Genomic DNA, 18,427 nt, shown 5'->3' on the forward strand with positions numbered 1-18,427 from the left:
TAATGAAGCATTTGTGATAAAGAACTTGAAAACAAACATGGTGGTCAGGATTCTAAAGGCGCAAAGCATTATTAGTCAAGGCTATCTTTTGCATACAAACACACTTCCAAGACTTTGTATTGGGTTTGGGGGGATAGGGCGAGGGCAGGACTGCAGGTACTAGACCAACTTCAATAAGATGAAGTTGCAAAAAGTGCCTACAATGTCCATTTAACAATCACGGTTTGCCTGCACTAGACTAAAAATGAAGGGAAAAAAGCCCCACTTGCGATCAAAGCTGCCACTACAAAGGAAATTTATAAAGGAGTCTCTTGGTTACCCATAATCCGATTTTTAATCAAAATAACACAACTTAGCTAATTATTTGTGTTGGAAAAAAAAAATTAGACTATGTGTGAATCCACATACTAGAGCTCAAAAACAATTACATTTTTTTAATTACCGAAAAAACAAAGGCAGCTCAACTCTTGCGATGCTGGGACAAAATCATGCCCACTGTGCATGACAATGCCTGTATTCCATGAAATTGCTGGAAAGGTGTAAAAGGCAAAAATTTAATTCATGAGCTGGTTTCTACATAATTTACAAACTTTTCTGGTTATAAAATTAGCTCCAAGAAAGTGTGAAAGCTCGCTGAGATTGGGCACTTGACAACAGTGGAGCACTGCTCTCAATGGGAGTGTCAGTGGATAGTACCAGTCTACCCAGGGCACAAACCCAAATGTAGATTTTGAGAAAAATATTTACTTGAGAAAGCTCTATCCAAAAAAAGAGCCCCCTAGCTGGTAGATAAGAAATTAGACCATAATACTAAACTGTCTAAAAGTAGCGTAACTAGATAAAGGTATAAGCCAGAAATGGTTACAATGTACTATACAGACTTTAAGTTCGGTTAAAGTACAAGGTAATGTCTGCTAAATGTATTGTGGTAGAGACCTATATTGAAATAAGTAGTACACAGGAGCTTAAGAATATAAGTAGAGGGATAGCAGTTTCCTCAGATAATCCTGTGTAAATAGAGGGTGGTCTTAGTTGCTGTAGTGACGGCAACCTACTACCCTCTATAGCTAAACTGAGCTAAGAGAATGACACTACCACTAAATAGGTGCCATAAGAGTGAGCAAAATCGTGCCCGGTGAAAAATAAACAATAAATCATAATTCACGACGTGAGTTTCAGTGCATACCTTTGTCAGGGGTAGAAAACTATACTGACCAAAGAGCTGGTCTAAATGGGGGATCAGAATCCCTCCTAAGCAAGTCGATAGCCAATCAGCAATGCATAATGGATTGATTAGGAACTCTCCTCATCTACGTACACCTATACTGCAAGACCAACCCACAATCAGCCAAAGAAGACTCCCAAAGGGTTGGGGGATTTGAGGGAAAAAAGAGGCTTGGCAATTGCTTAAACTTAAGTACACATTTTCCATTCCACTATTTATAATGGGGAACCAATTGGTATCTTGTATAATAAAAGACAAATCAGTTGAGATGTGTGTAACAGAACAATCAAACATGACTTTAGCCACTTGCATATATAGTGCTGAGTAAATAAGAACTGGAATTCTCACTACTTTGAGACAGCCCAAAAAGTCTCTCTTAAGTAGGGAGAGGCTGCGTGTAATTTAGATAAGAGCAAAACTACTCGGTTAATAGCTAAACCAGTTATTACTAAATATAGTACGGAGTACTATACATGTACCAGCCTGTAGCTTACATGTATAGTACTAAGGGAATGAGAGCTGGAACTGGAATGCTCACAAATACCAACCAGCCCAAGAATCTCTCTAACTAGGAAAATGTAGCGACAAAAAGATACTGTATTGGGAGTAAGAATGATAGTGGGTGGTCTGAAAAAGTAATTGTGTACTTGAATAGAAGTGACCAGTATAATGACAAAGTCTGCGAAAAGACTATTAAAAAAAAATCTGTGTAAAGAAAACTCTTTGTTCATTAATGGGGTATTCGAAAAACCATCATTCAAGCCTAAAGGCCTAAGTGTTCCAAGGCAATAGATCCAGAAACGGCCCCTCCTCAAAAGTCCAGATTACCCTTGCGTTGGTCCAATCAGACAAGCTAAATTCCAACATTTTTCAGATTAGGATTGCCTCCATGATGTAATTAGATATATTGTTAGATAAGAGTATCAATGTGTCAGGCTTCACTGAGTTAGTATGCGACGCTTACTAGGGGTTGAAGTGTTTTGCCACACTGCTTAAGGCCGCACTCAAAAGTCAGGAGATAGAGCTACTTTTAGACACCATTTAGTAGAGCGTATTATTGTCTAATTTCTTATCTACCAGCTAGGGGAATCTGACTTTGGATAGAGCTTTCTCCAGTATATCTTTTTTCAAAATGTATATAAAATTAGCTTCTCCAGATTTCAAAGAATCCAGTACCAGCTCCATTCATTTCTTCTGCTCGTCATGCTATATTTATGTTTCTGACTGAGGAAGTGACTAACATAGTAGAGCTTGGTGAATCTTCACATCCCAGATTTCAAGATGTCTGGGGAAAAAAGTGGCAAAATCAAGAAAGCCTAGATCACTAAAAGGGTTCTTCATTAAAGTGAGAATGCAAAGGGAAGTTTAAATTAAAGGTCAAAAAGGTCAGCTATGCTTTCAGTTAAGCTATTCTAGTCTCAAACTGGAAATTCACTTTGAATTCTCACTTTAGTAAATAACCTAATTGTTTGCTTCCAAAGAAGAAACAAAAAACCTTTTGCCTAAAGTTAATGTCCCAAATGCGTGGGGGGGCTGCTTGTTTGGAGAACATAGTCTAAGGGATATTATGGCTAAAAAAAATTAATTCAGCATCCTTCAGGAAGAAAGAAAATTGACTTTTTGGTCATACTTTATTTATGAGGTATTTGCATGATCAGACTATGTTGTTGACTTGGTTTCTTCTCAAAATTACTGTGCTAATTAAATAAATACTGCCAATTATTGTATGGGCTATACATTACCTAAAAGGTCTCAAGGCAGTATACCCTCTGGGGAAAGAATCTAGCAGACTTCAGGAGCAGATTGAACATAGACCCAGGAAAAAAAATGTAGTCTCTACAATGAGGTGATTCCAGGGCCGCCACCAGAAATTTTGGGGCCCCTAACTGAGCTCAGGGTCTGGGCCCCTGGGGGGCCCGCCTCCAAAACCGCCCACAGAGACCGCCTCCAAATCCCGCCCACAGGAATACACACAAACACATTCACTGATACAAAAGGACACAGATACACACACTGATACATACTAACAGACACACATACTGATACGCATATAGGCATACATACTGACACACAAATACTGAGACATACACACATATACAGACACACAGGCGTACATAGTGACAGACACATACTAACAGATACAGACACACATGCATAAGGACATACAGACAGACATTCATACTGACATACACACATTCATACTGACATGCAGACATACATACACTGACATTCATACACACATAATGACATGCATACAGATAGACATACATGCATACATACATTCATACTGGCATACATACATTCATACAGACACTGACATCCATACATTCATAATGACATACATTCATACTGGCATACATGCATTCATACAGACACACATTCATAATGACATGCAGACATACATACACTGACATGCATACACATAGACATACATGCATGCAGACAGACATACACACATTCATAATGACATGCATACATACACTGACATTCATACACATAATGACATGCATACAGATTGACATACATTCACACACAGACAGACAGACATACAGACAGACATACATACAGACAGACATACACACAGACAGACATACACACAGACAGACATACACACAGACAGACATACACACAGACAGACATACACACAGACAGACATACACACAGACAGACATACACACAGACAGACATACACACACAGACAGACAGACACACACAGACAGACAGACAGACAGACATACACAGATAGACAGACAGACAGACAGACATAGACAGACAGACAGACATAGACAGACAGACAGACAGACAGACATACATACACACAGACAGACAGACATACATACAGACAGACAGACAGACATACATACACACAGACAGACAGACATACATACACACAGACAGACAGACATACATACACACAGACAGACAGACATACATACACACAGACAGACAGACATACATACACACAGACAGACAGACAGACAGACATACACACAGACAGACATACACACAGACAGACATACACACAGACAGACAGACAGACAGACATACATACACACAGACAGACAGACAGACAGACATACATACACACAGACAGACAGACAGACAGACATACATACACACAGACAGACAGACAGACAGACATACATACAGACAGACAGACAGACAGACAGACAGACAGACAGACAGACAGACAGACAGACAGACAGACAGACAGACAGACAGACATACACACAGACAGACAGACAGACATACACACAGACAGACAGACATTCACACACACACACACACAGAGCTCATTTTCCAGTCACCCTCCTGTTTCTTACCTTGTCTTTGCAGGAGGGTGGCTGGCTGGGGCTGATGAGACTGTCAGTCGGCTGGCTCTCCCTCTTCATTGTCGGGCGGGCGCTCCCTCCTCCCGCGCGGAGTGAGCTGGGAGGAAGTGACCACTTCCTCCCAGCAGCACTTGCGCTGCGGCGGCAATGTATTTTTTAAAGGGGCCCGGTCGCGCTATACCACGGCCACAGCGCTGACCAGGCCCCTGAAGATATGGGGCCCATCGGGTGGCCCTAAGGCCACCCGATGGGCCCCATCAGCGTGCGGGCGCCGCAGTTCCGCCGCTACACGTGGGGCCTGGGCGGCCGGGCCCCCCAGGGCCGCGACAACCGTTATGGTTGTCACCCCCTGATGGCGGCCCTGGGTGATTCCTCTTTAGACTCCACCTTTTCCTGCTCCTTTTAAAGAAATACTATAGTGCCAGGAAAACAAAGCTGTTTTCCTGGCACTATAGTTCCCCCCTCCCTCATGTCCTCCCCTCCCCCACTCGACACTGATGGGGTTAAAATCCTATGGGTATTTAGTAGATGCTGGATGTCCTCATGCACAGGGTGAGGACGTCCAGCATCAGTTAGGCGACTTTTGGTCACCTAGACAGCCACTAGAGGTGGAGTTACCCCTCAAGGTAATTATTGCAGTTTCTGAGAAACCGCAATAATTACACTTGCAGGTTTAAGGGGACTGGTACACTGCACCCAGACCACTTCAATGAGCTGAAGTTGTCTGGGTGCCTACAGTGTCCCTCTAAGCACACTCTCTGACAGACACCCACACTGACAGTAACACACACACACTCAGTGACAAACACACAGACGTCACTGATTTGACACACACACACATTCACTGACACACTCTCATTCATTGACAGAGAGACAGACACACACTAATAGTCACACACACACACACACACACACTAAATGACAGACTCTCACTGATTTGACAGACACTTACAAACATACACTAACAGAAGCACATACACACACGTGCATACACTAACAGAAGCACATACACTCATCATACACTCATACACTCATGCACACACACGTGCATACACTAACAGAAGCACATACACGCAAACATGCATACACTAACAGACGTAAATACACTCATACACACACACTGACACAAACACACATACACTAACAGACATAAACTAACACATACATACACTAACAGACACACACACACACATACACTAACAGACACACACATACACTAACAGACACACACATACACTAACAGACACACACATACACTAACAGACATAAACTAGCAGACATACACACACATACATAGACTAACAGACACACATACACATACACTAACAGACACACATACACATACACTAACAGACATACACACATACACTAACAGACATACACACATACACTAACAGACATACACACTCATACATACACTAACAGACATACATATATACAAATTATAAAAATTAACATTGCCCACCCACCCACCCAGCCTCCCTACCTTTTAGGAAAGCTGGCATGGATGGGTCCCTGGGGTCCAGTGGGGCTGCAGTGAGGCGGGCAGCTCTCTCCCTGTCACACGCGGCGAGGGAGCTTTGTCCTCTCTGCTCCCTCTCGCCGCGTGGGTTGTCTGCTGATGCAGGAAGCCGGAATATGACGTCATATTCCGGCTTCCTGTATCAGAAAACGGCGCGCGGCGAGAGGGAGCAGAGAGGACGAGTGTGACAGGGAGAGAGCCGCCCGCCGGGAGGGGGGGTACAATAAGGTGGAACACAGGGCATTTGGGGGCGGCATTTTTCCAGCCCCCTGAGTGCCTGCAGGGGGAACGGCGTTCCTCCTGTGAAAAAAGTGCAGGAACGCCGTTCCCACACGTTCCTGCAGGACTCGAGCCCTGGCTTTGTGCTACCATAGTGGTCTCAGTGCCCGAAGCCCTTGCTGCCTTCCATGTTAATGCTCCACTGACCACCCTGGACTCTGCACCCAGCACCTCAGGTGCTCGGGGCTCTGACTCGGGCAATTCCCTCTGCTCTGTGGATATGGGCTCCACACGTAAGGGACCTTGGAAGGGCCATGGCGCTCCCACCGATAAAGAGGAAGCTGTCTGCCAAGTAAACCAAGATAGCGTCTGGTTCAGGCAGCCACCCAGTGGAAGAGAGTTGTGACGTCCTGGATGAGTACCGGACCGACAGCTCTGGCGCCACATCCTCCACTGCAGGGTTTTTTCTCAGCGGCCATTACGACTAGGTGAGGGAGACGGTGTTGCACTCTCTCCTGACTGATCGCCAAATTTGTCACTTGTGGCAGAATATCTACCGGGACAGGACAATCAAGTAGCGGACTGGTTCTCCTGACACTGGCAACTTCACCCTCCAGTTTCGACTACTGGACTCATTCCGAGACCCCCTTCACTTCACATCCAGGGTGAACCTTCTGGACTGCTGGACCCCTGAACGAAGTGGTGGATGCGTTTCTCAGAGACTGGCCTCCCTCGTGGGTGTATGTGTTTCCCCCTTTCTCCATGATACTTCGGACATTGCATCAGACCACACTCCTAGGAGTGTTGCTTCTCCTGGTCACAATACTTTGGAGGATCAAACCATGGTTCCCTCTCTTGCTGGAGTTGTCATGCGAAGGCCCTCTACTACTCCTTGTCTCCACGTGTCTCCTACGGGATCCACAAGGGAATCCACATCCATTGATATTAGAGGATCACCTACTGCTCAGTGGCTTGGACCGTTTCCGGGGTTCCGGGGAGGTGTTGGGCTTATCAACAATGGTTAGAGAGCTACTCTGGGACTCTTGGGCATCTGGCACCAAAAGATCATACCTGCACGCCTGGCGATCCTGGCTTGTAGCTGGAGAGAAGTTTGGATCCCTTTACGGCCCCTATCATGACAGTCCTGAACTTCCTGGCTGATTGCAGATGTGATGTAGTGCTTCTGATGTAGACTCTTTCTCCTTCTCACCAGATGGTGTTTCTATTTCACGCAGGATGACATCTCATTCGTCTTCTGGGTTGGACGACACATAGAATTAATTGTGGTTCCAGGGGGAGAAGGGATCTGTGCATGGGATGGAGGGAAGAGAGGGGAGCTGTGCAGGGGAGGGAGGGGGATCTGTTCAGGGAGGGAGATGGACAGTCAGAGTGCAGAGAGGGGTGGCTGTGGAGGGAGAGAGGGGATATGTGCAGGGGAGGGAAAGGACTGTAAGGGAGGCAGGGGAAGAGGTGATCTGTACAGAGGAGGGTGGGGAACTGTCATGGTGCAGGGGGAAGGGGATCTGTACAGGGGAGGGAGGGAAAAGGGGATCTGTGCAGAGGAGGGGGGGAGAAAGGATCTGTGCAGGGGACAGAGGGTGACTGTCAGGCTGCAGGGGAGAGGGGGGATCTATGCAGGGAGGGAGGATGACTGTCAGGCTGCAGGGGAGAGGGGGGATCTATGCAGGGAGGGAGGATGACTGTCAGGGTGCAGGGGAGGCAGGGTGAGAGGGGGATCTGTACAGGGGAGGAGGGGGGATCTGTGCAGGGAGGGAGATGGACTATCAGAGTGCAGAGAGGGGTGGCTGTGCAGGGTGAGAGGGGATATGTGCAGTGGAGAGAGAAGGACTGTAAGGGAGGCAGGGGAAGAGGGGCTCTGTACAGATGAAGGTGGGGGACTGGCAGGGGGAGGGGATCTGTACAGGGGAGGGAGGAGAGGGTATCTATGCAGGGAGGGAGGGGGAGAAGGAATCTATGTACAAGTGGTAGGGGGACTATCAGGGAAGCAGTGGGAGAGGGGATCTGTGCAGGGAGGGAGATGGACTGCCAGAGTGCAGAGAGGGGAGTGAGGGGATCTGTGCAGGGTAGGTAGAAGGACTGTAAGGGAGGCAGGGGAAGAGGTGATCTGTACAGAGGAGGGTGGGGGACTGTCAGGGTGCAGGGGGAAGGGGAACTGTACATGGGAGGGAAGGGGAAAGGGGATCTGTGCAGGGGAGGGGGAGAAGGAATGTATGCAGAGGAGGTAGGGGGACTGTCAGGGAAGCAGTGAAAGAGGTGATCTGTGCAGGGGAGGGAGGGGGATCTGTGCAGGGAGGGAGATGGACTGTCAGAGTGCAGAGAGGGGATATGGGCAGGGGAGGTAGAAGGACTGTAAGGGAGGCAGGGGAAGAGGTGATCTGTACAGAGGAGGGTGGGGGACTGTCAGGGTGCAGGGGCAAGGGGATCTGCACAGGGGAGGGAGAGGGGATCTGTGCAGGGGAGGGGTAGAGGGAATCTGCAGAGGAGGGGGGACTTTCAGGCTGCAGGGGTGAGGGGGATCTATGCAGGGAGGGAGGGTGACTGTCAGGGTGCAGGGGAGGCAGGGTGAGAGGGGATCTGTACAGGGAGGGAGATGGACTGTCAGAGTGCAGAGAGGGTGGCTGTGCAAGGAGAGAGGGAATATGTGCAAGGGAGGGAGAAGGACTTAAGGGAGGCAAGGGAAGAGGGGCCCTGTACAGAGGAGGGTGGGGGATCTGTCAGGGTACAGGGGGGAGGGGATCTGTGCAGAGGAGTGGGGGGCAGGCAGGGGCGTACCTAGAGCATTTGGCACCCGGGGCGGATCCTCCTTATGGCACCCCCCTAAAATGTAACACCCAAATTTTTTTTTACAATGAATGTAGCACTGAGCAGTGTTTGTGCATCTAAATGTAAGCATGGGTTTTTGTATGGAAAATGTGTGAGTGAATGTAGGGGTGTGTAGTGTTGGCGTTTAACCCCTTAAGGACTGGACTTTTTTTGCGATGTACATTTGCGACCAGGCATCTTTTTGACACTTTTGTGGTGTTTGTGTTTAGCTGTAATTTTCCGCTCTCTCATTTACTGTTCCCATACAAATTATATATTGGTTTTTTCAGGACAAAAGGGGCTTTCTTTACATACCATTATTTATATAATCTCATCTAATTTAATTTAAAAAAAATGAAAAAATATGATGAAAAATTGAAAAAAATACACGTTTTTTGAATTTTATGTGAAAAATCTTTTACTCATCTACAAAAGCGAATGAAAAAAACTGCTAAATAGATTCAAAATGTTGTCCTGAGTTCAAAAATACCCAGTGTTTACATGCTTTTTGCTTTTTTTTTGCATGTTATAGGGCTATAAGTACAAGTAGGATATTGCGGTTTCAAAACATACATTTTTAAAATGTATCAATAGTGACATTGTAACACTGTTATCTGTCATAAATTGCTAAATAACACCCCACATGTACATATTTTTTTAAAAGTAGACAACCCAGGGTATTCAATATGGGGTATGTCCAGACTTTTTTAGTAGCCACTTAGTCGCAAACACTGGTCAAAGTTAGCGTTCATATTTGTTTGTGTGTGAAAAAAGTAAAAAACTAAATTGAACGCTAATTTTGGCCAGTGTTTGTGACTAAGTGGTTACTAAAAACGACTGGACTTACCCCATTTGCAATACCTTGGGTTGTCTTCTTTTGCAAATGGTATGCCATCATGGGGGTAATTCTCATTCCTGGGCTACCATACGCTCTCAAAGGCAACGTAACCAACCTGGCCATTTTCAATGTAAAAATATTTGACCCTGTAACTTTCAAAAACGCTATAAAACCTGTACATGGGGGGTCCTGTTCTACTCAGGAGACTTTGCTGAACACAAATATTAGTGTTTCAAAACTGGAAAATGTATCACAACAATTATATCATCAGTAAAAGTGCTGTTTGTGTGTGAAAAATGCAAAAAAAGTCACTTTCACTGACAATATCATCGCTGTGATATGTTTTACTGTTTTGAATCACTAATATTTGTGTTCAGCGAAGTCTCCCGAGTAAAACAGTACCCCCCATGTACAGGTTTTAGGGTGTCGTAGAACGTTACAGGGTAAAATACAGTGATAGCAAATTAAATTCTCTGGTCTTTCGGCCTGGGTTGGCAGGCAGGTCCCTTAAATTGCAATCAATAAAATAACTTAATTATGTAAAAATATTACATAAATACGCACGTAGAATTTAAATATATATGCATATTTATATATTTGAAGTCTACGTGTATATTTATATAATTATTTATGTAATTTTGTATATCGACATATGAATAGTTTGCATTCTTTTTATTTATTTAAATATACATAGATATATATACAATTTCATTCTAAGTGTATTTTGATATAAATATATATATATTAATATCAAAATACAGTTAGAATAAAATTTCGTATAGATATATAATTTTTTTTCAATTTTTTATTATTATTTTTAATTTTTTTAATTTAATTTAAATTATTTATTATTCATATTTTATAATAATATATATATACAATATATATATAGTTATTATATATATTATATATATACGTGTGCAAATTAATTATAAGTGTATTTTTATATTAATATATGTACATATTAATATAAAAATACACTTAGCATGACATTATATATATGATATATAGACATATATTATATAGGTATAATATATGTCTATATATCATATATATACACATATATAATAATATATTTTTTTTTTATTAACTATAACTTTAAATTTTTTTTTGATTTTACAGTTGCAGGGAGACTGCCTGTCAGCACAGACAGTCCCCCTGCAGGCAGAGTCTAGGACACCTATTGTGACCATGTGGTCGCCCTGTTGGGCGATCACATGGCCCCAGGGGTCCTAAACCGCCATGGGGAGACTGTCTGGGCTGCAGGCAGTCTCCCCACAACGGGAGCACCGCCGATCGCCGCCGGGGGAACGACGGCGATCGGGTAAGTACATTTTAAATTTAGGACGGTTCAGGACCGTCGTCGGTCGGCAACGCAAAAATGCCGATGACGGTCCTGAACCGTCCTGCGTCCTCAAGGGGTTAAATGCAGGCATGCATTTGTGTGTAGTGTTGGCAGTATAGGGCAGTGGTGTGGTTATATCAAAAACATGGTGATGTTTTAAAGGTGTGTTTGTTTGTAGTGTTGTTTGAATGCAGTGGTGTGCTTGTGTGTAGTGTTGGCAAAATGCTAAGATGTATGCACATATACACATACACAAATATATACACACAATCAGACAACACATTTGCATAGAATTCATATTAGCCACCCAGATTTCCTGTTCTGCGCTGGCTGACACCTCTAAACTTCGATCTTTGTTTAGCAGATAACTCCTCCATTTGATATAAAAAGATATGGAAGGGCTGCGCCAAATAAGGGTAGATAGTCCAGTAAAGTATTGCTAGGGTGCCAATAGATGGTCTAGGATACTTGATAGAGTTCCTCTGTGGATGCGTCTAGTGTAGACCGTTCCGTATATGTAAATACAAGAGAGGTAGAGGCGACTAATGGTATAGTATGAAAGTTCAGGGTGTGATAGGTAACAAAATGTAGAGAACTCACATTCAAGAGAGCTATGGCCAGCTCTGGTGTGGATTGCGTACAGCGGTATAATCCCCGCTTATGGGATATGTAGGGAGGGGGTCTCCGTCAACACCGTCTGGTAGTCCAGAACTCGGAAAAGAAAGACAGAAAGCGACAATAGTGCTCTCAATTTTGATGTGGTTCAGTGTGCAGATAAGAAGAGGTAAAAAACTCACATTTGAGGGAGCTATGGCCAGCTCTGGTGTGGATAGCGTACAGCGGTATAATCCCCGCTTATAGGATTTGTAGCGGCGATACGTCCGTCAGCACCGTCTGGTGATCCAAGGCTCAATATAGAAAAATAAAAAGCAGCAATAGTGCTCTCAATTGTGATAGGTGAAGAGAGTAGTAGAGGAAATAAAATAATACTCACAAAGATAGAGCAGAGGTACTGCTCTATGGATAGGCGCTGGTGCTATGATCCCCACCTAGGATTTCTTGGAGTACTGGAACTTTAAAATTGCCAGTGGAAGTAAAAGTAACCAGGAAAGGTTAAAATGCCAGGAATAGGTAAAAAAAAAAAGTTTAAAGTGCATAGAGAGTGCAATAAAAAGAGGATTGGTACAATAAAGTAGCCAAAAAACTTTTATTGATCTAAAATACACAATAAAATACAGAATTAATAACCATAAACGCGTTTCACCATAAGTGGCTTCTTCAGAATGGGATATCCCTATGTGAGATTGCCATATTTAGAGCACCCTAATTTGGCATATTTAAATATGGAAATCTCACATAAGAGCATTAATTTAGGGAATTATCTACTAAACTGCTAAAAGATCAAAATTTAAAAGCCTTTTACTTAATTTTAATCTTTCAGTTGTTTAGTAGATAACTCCCGTATTTGTTATCCTTATGTGGGATTGACATATTTAAGGACACCAAATAAGGGAGCTATCTACTAAACACATACACATTTATATACACACAGACTTGTACATCTGTGGTTGTGTGTGTATATAAATACACACACAATCCCAGACATATACCTAATCACAGACACACAATCACAATAAACACACACTTAACGACAGAGATACACACAATCACAGACACACACAAAAATCACATTCTTACACACATTTAGTAATTAAGATGTCCACCCAGCTTCCCTACCTTGCTCTTGGATCTTCCCCATGGTGATTAACGGTTGCTGCTGGGCGCTCTTCCTGCACAGCTCACTTGTGCTCCCAGTAGTGATGACGATGCCATCTTATCCCAGCTGCTGGTTCACTGCAGGACGCGCACTAACCTCACTGCCTCCCAGAATATATCTGTCCTTGTCCCTTGTGTAAAAAAATGTGTTTGTGACAGCGTATGTATGTGCATTGTGTGTGACTGCATATGTAATTTGTGAATGTGAGCCTGTGTGTAATGTGTCTATGTGACAGTAGGGGAACAGTTGTATGTGCCTGGGTGGGTCGGAGTAGATTGGGGTCTGGGACTTCGTGTGTGATATTGCATGGGGGAATAGGGCAGGGAGGGTGAGGGTATAATGGCACGGAGGGTGGGGGATAAAGGGCAGGGGTTGGGGTTATAGGGCGGGGGGTATAGTAGTACCTTACCATTTAGGAGGGTGCAGGATCAGCAGGGTCTGTTTCACCATTTGGTTGCTGCTGTGGGGTTATAATGGCAGTGAGGTGGGGTATAGGGCAGGAGGGGTGGGAGTATAATGGCAGGGGGGTTATAATGGCAGTGAGGTGGGAGTATAGGGCAGGGGGTGTGGGGGTAAAGGGGTGGGAGTATAATGGCAGGGGGGTATAGGGCAGGGGGTGTTATAATGGCAGGGAGGTGGGGGTATAGGGCAGGGGGGATTATAATGGCAGGGGGGATTATAAAGGCAGGGAGGGTGGGGGTATAATGGCCGTGGGGGGTGGGGTATAGGGCAGGAAGGGTGGTGGTATAATGGCAGGGGGTTTTAATGGCAGGGAGGGTGGGGGTATAATGGCAGTGGGGGGTGGGGTATAGGGCAGGGAGGGTGGTGGTATAATGGCAGGGGGTATAGGGCAGGGGTGGTGGGGTATAGGGCAGGGAGGGTGGTGAAATTATGGCAGGGGGTATAGGGCAGGGGGGTATAGGACATAGGGCAGGGAGGGTGGTGGTATAATGGCGGGGGGGTATAGGGCAGGGAGGGTGGTGATATAATGGCAGGGGGGTATAGGGCAAGGAGGGTGGTGGTATAATGGCAGGGGGGTATAGGGCAGGGGGGGTGATATAATGGCAGGGGGTATTGGGCAGGGAGGGTGGTGGTATAATGGCAGGGGGGTATAGGGCAGGGAGGGTGATGGTATAATGGCAGGGGGGTATAGGGCGGGGGGGTGATATAATAGCATGGGGGATATAGGGCAGGGGGGTGATATAATGGCAGGAGGGGTTATAGGGCAGGGAGGGTGGTGGTATAATGGCAGGGGGGGTTATAGGGCAGGGAGGGTGGTGGTATAATGGCAGGGGGGTATAGGGCAGGAGGGGTGATATAATGGCAGGGGCGGTATAGGGCAGGGGGTGATATAGTGGCAGGGGGTATAGGGCAGGAAGGGTGGTGGTATTATGGCAGGGGGGGTATAGCGCAGGGGGGTGATATAATGGCAGGGGGGTATAGGGCAGGGAGGGTGGTGGTATAATGGCAGGGGGGTATAGGGCAGGGAGGGTGGTGGTATAATGGCAGGGGGGTATAGGGCAGGGAGGGTGGTGGTATAATGGCAGGGGGGGTATAGGGCAGGGGGGTGATATAATGGCAGGGGGGTATAGGGCAGGGGGGTGATATAATGGCAGGGGGTATAAGGCAGGGGGGTGATATAATGGGAGGGGGGTTATAATGGCAGGGGGTATAGGGCAGGGGTGGTGGTTATATAATGGCAGGGGGGGTGATATAATGGCAGGGGGTACAGGGCAGGGAGGGGGGTTATAATGGCAAGGGGGTATAGGGCAGGGGTGGTGGTGATATACTGGCAGGGGGTATAGGGCGGGTGGGTGATATAATGGCAGGGGGGTACAGGGCAGGGAGGGGGGTTATAATGGCAGGGGGATACAGGGCAGGGAGGGGGGTTATAATGGCAGGGGATACAGGGCAGGGAGGGGGGTTATAATGGCAGTGGGGGGGGTGGGGTATAGGGCAGGAAGGGTGGTATAAAAGTTACTTACCATTTGGCATTTAGGAGGGTGCATGGGCAGCAGCTCCTTCCCAGGCAGGCAGCAGGTGCAGGGGATCTGTACAGAGTGACCGCGGGGGAGCAACCTGGCTCTGCGCCCCCTGATGGTACACTCCGAAATAGCCTCCCTGCAGCTCAGTGTGAGTCAGAACACAGGCTGGGAATCCCCTCCTTGTGCTCTGACTCACAAACTGAGCGCCGGTCTGCCGGAGCTGCGGGAGAGCAGGAGGTACAGAGCCTGGCACCCCCCTGCTGAGTGGCACCCGGGGCGGACCGCCCCCCCTGCCCCCCTCTTAGTACGTCACTGGGGGCAGGTAACTGTGCAGGGGAGGGGGAGGATACCTGGTGTCTCTGCCAGCCTGCACTACCTCTTCACTCCACAGCACAGGAGATTACAGGAAGTGATTTCACTTCTCATCCTCCGGCTTTGCCTCTTCCCCTCACTCACTGCAATGCATGGATGAGACTTGGCAAGCAGAGCAGGATCGCTGTCAGGTCTCACTCAGAAGGTGGGAGGAGAGTCACTGCCAGTATGGGAGGTAGCAGGGACCCTACCAAAAAAAGTGCCGCCTTGGACGGACCACCCCCCTTCTTGCTACGCCACTTGGTAATATGAAATGTCCCATTTATAAATTGTCTTGTTGGTAGCTCTTATACTAGAATAGGCATGGTGGGTGTTAAGAAGGAATTTTTTAATTGTTCTTTTATTCTAGTGCAAATAATGATTTAAACACTTTCACCCAATGAAGCAAGTTACGTGTCTGCTTGGGAGTGGTGGTATTTGTCAAATTGAGAGCACCACATTACAGATAATACAGTCTAAACATGATATAAATTCTCTAGAGAAGAGGGGTGATGCCTGACAGCAGACCAAGACATGTAGTTTGTACTTCTCAAGTAAAGTCTGAAAAGACATTTACCCTGTGAAAACACATTATTTTGTTCAGATGCCCTGCCCTATCTACCAGGGAACAATAATATGTTTGCTCCGCATTTGGCTGAACCCATCGAATATTGCCAGCGTTGTCTCTGAGGACTGCTGACACATTTCAGGTCGGGTAGACAGACACTCCTCAGTCCTGGACCTCTTCCAACCTGTCTTTAGGCTCTAATGCTCCCACCCTTTGGATTGGTGGGAGATATCCTGGTCACTATATTTGAGCTTACCTGACCTCTGAGAAACGTTTAGTCTAGTGTATTTGTTGATTGGGGCCTACTCTACCATCTGCTTTCTCCCACATGGACCCACTTACTGAAGCCTTTCAACAACTATGAACAACATTTTGAGCTAAGCTACACCAACAAGTGGTTAATACCTTATCTACGCTCCATGCCAAGGACTCTCAGACTACATCTCCTTCGACACCACAAGTTGAAGCTTACTCCAGTTTTCTCTAACGAAGCATCACAGGAGCTGAGATGGTAGCAGAAGCTGCGATCAGCACATCATCTCCAAGTATCCAGTTCTCAACATCACCACCACTTATCTAGGGCTAGAGCCAAACAGGGCACTCTATGCCCTATGCACAGCTCACACCACTGGGAGGTCCTTGAGCTACACTGTTCGGTGCGTTCTATGGAAAGATCCCAAAATACTAATTCCGGTGTCGAAGCTGGTGGGAGGGAGCATTGTGCTGGATTATGATAATGCCTGGCTCATGGGGCAATTCCCTGTGGTTTACTGGACTCAAATATTATCATGGCAGTGACTTGTCCTATAGATCCTATATTGTACTAGTCTCTCCGTCTATTCAATATGTCTGTTTCTCTAAAACCCAGTGGTATTCCATATTTCATACACATGACTGCTACAGATGACTCATTTTGTCTTGCAAATGTCCTTGTTTAGATAAAGTTCTAGTTATCATTGTTTATATTCATATCTCTTATACATTCTCTAATTATTATAAAATAAGATATTTTAAAAATTGTGCAGATATCTATGCATGTATATCACACTTTATCTGCAGCCTCTTTTTCACGATGACATGTCTATTGTTGCCGCTGATTTTGTCGTTGCGCAACAAAAACTTATCTACAGAAGGTTTTGGATAAATTGGTGGACTATGCAGGCAAGTCGTAGATGAGATTCAATACAGATAAATGCAAAGTCATGCATTTTTTTAACAAGAAACCCACAAGGTATGTATACATTAAATATGGTTGAGTTAGGGATAACATTAAATGGAAAAGAATTTGTAACAATTATAGATAACTAGTAAGGTGCTTTCATGTATAAAAAGGAGTATTGATTCATGTTATCAAATTATAATTTTGCTGCTTTATAAATCAATGGTAAAACTCCACCTTGAATATGTGGTGCAATTTTGGGCACCAGTTTTAAAGAAGGATATGGAACAACTAGAAAAAACTAAGAGGCGAGCTACAAAATTAATAAGGTGGATGGAAAATATTACTTATAAAGAAAGGCTAGAAAAACTGCAATTGTTTTCCATAGAAAATTTCCCACTCATAGGGGATATGATAACACTATACCAATATATACAGAGTTAATACAAACCGCTTTGTGCTGTGTTATTGTATACAACAGACAAGAGGTCACCACTGAGCTTACAGTAGAGGCATAGGCATGCGCACGGGGTGTGCCGGGTGTGCCTGGGCACACCCTAATCCCAGCGGCATGCCTCTGGAGTGAGACCGGCAGGGGAGATCTCAGGATTTCCCCTGTTGGTTCATGAGGAGCCGGCGCTATCCAATCGCCGGCTCTGCTCTAAGCCTCCATGGGCCGGTGGGGAGATCAAAGAGTTCACTCTCCACTGGACCACCAGGGAAGGCAGCAGCAACAAGGATCCCCCCTCCCTACATAAGGTAAGAAGGGAGGGGGGATATTTATTAACTAATCTGCCCCCACCTCCACCCCCAAAAATCACCCAAACATACAGCACACACACAGCACCCACACACATAACGCACAAAAACAGCACCCTCACACAGCACCTACACACACAGCACACACACAGCACCCTCACACACACAGCACACAAACCGCACCCTCACACACAGCACACAAACAGCACCCTCACACACACACAGCACACGACACCCACACAGCACACTAACAGGGCCCTAACAAACACACACACAGCACACTACCAGCACCCTCACACACTGCACACAAACAGCACCCTCACACACAAACAGCACCCTCACAAACAGACAGCACCCTCACACACAGTACACTAACAGCACCCTCACAAACACACACACACAAACACCCTCACCCACATAGCACACTACCAGCACCCTCACACACACACACACACACACACACACACACAGCAGTGTATGTATTTATGAGTATATATATATATGTGTATGCACATATATATATA

Source organism: Pelobates fuscus, chromosome 5 (assembly GCF_036172605.1).
Source record: "Pelobates fuscus isolate aPelFus1 chromosome 5, aPelFus1.pri, whole genome shotgun sequence".
NCBI lineage: Eukaryota > Metazoa > Chordata > Amphibia > Anura > Pelobatidae > Pelobates > Pelobates fuscus.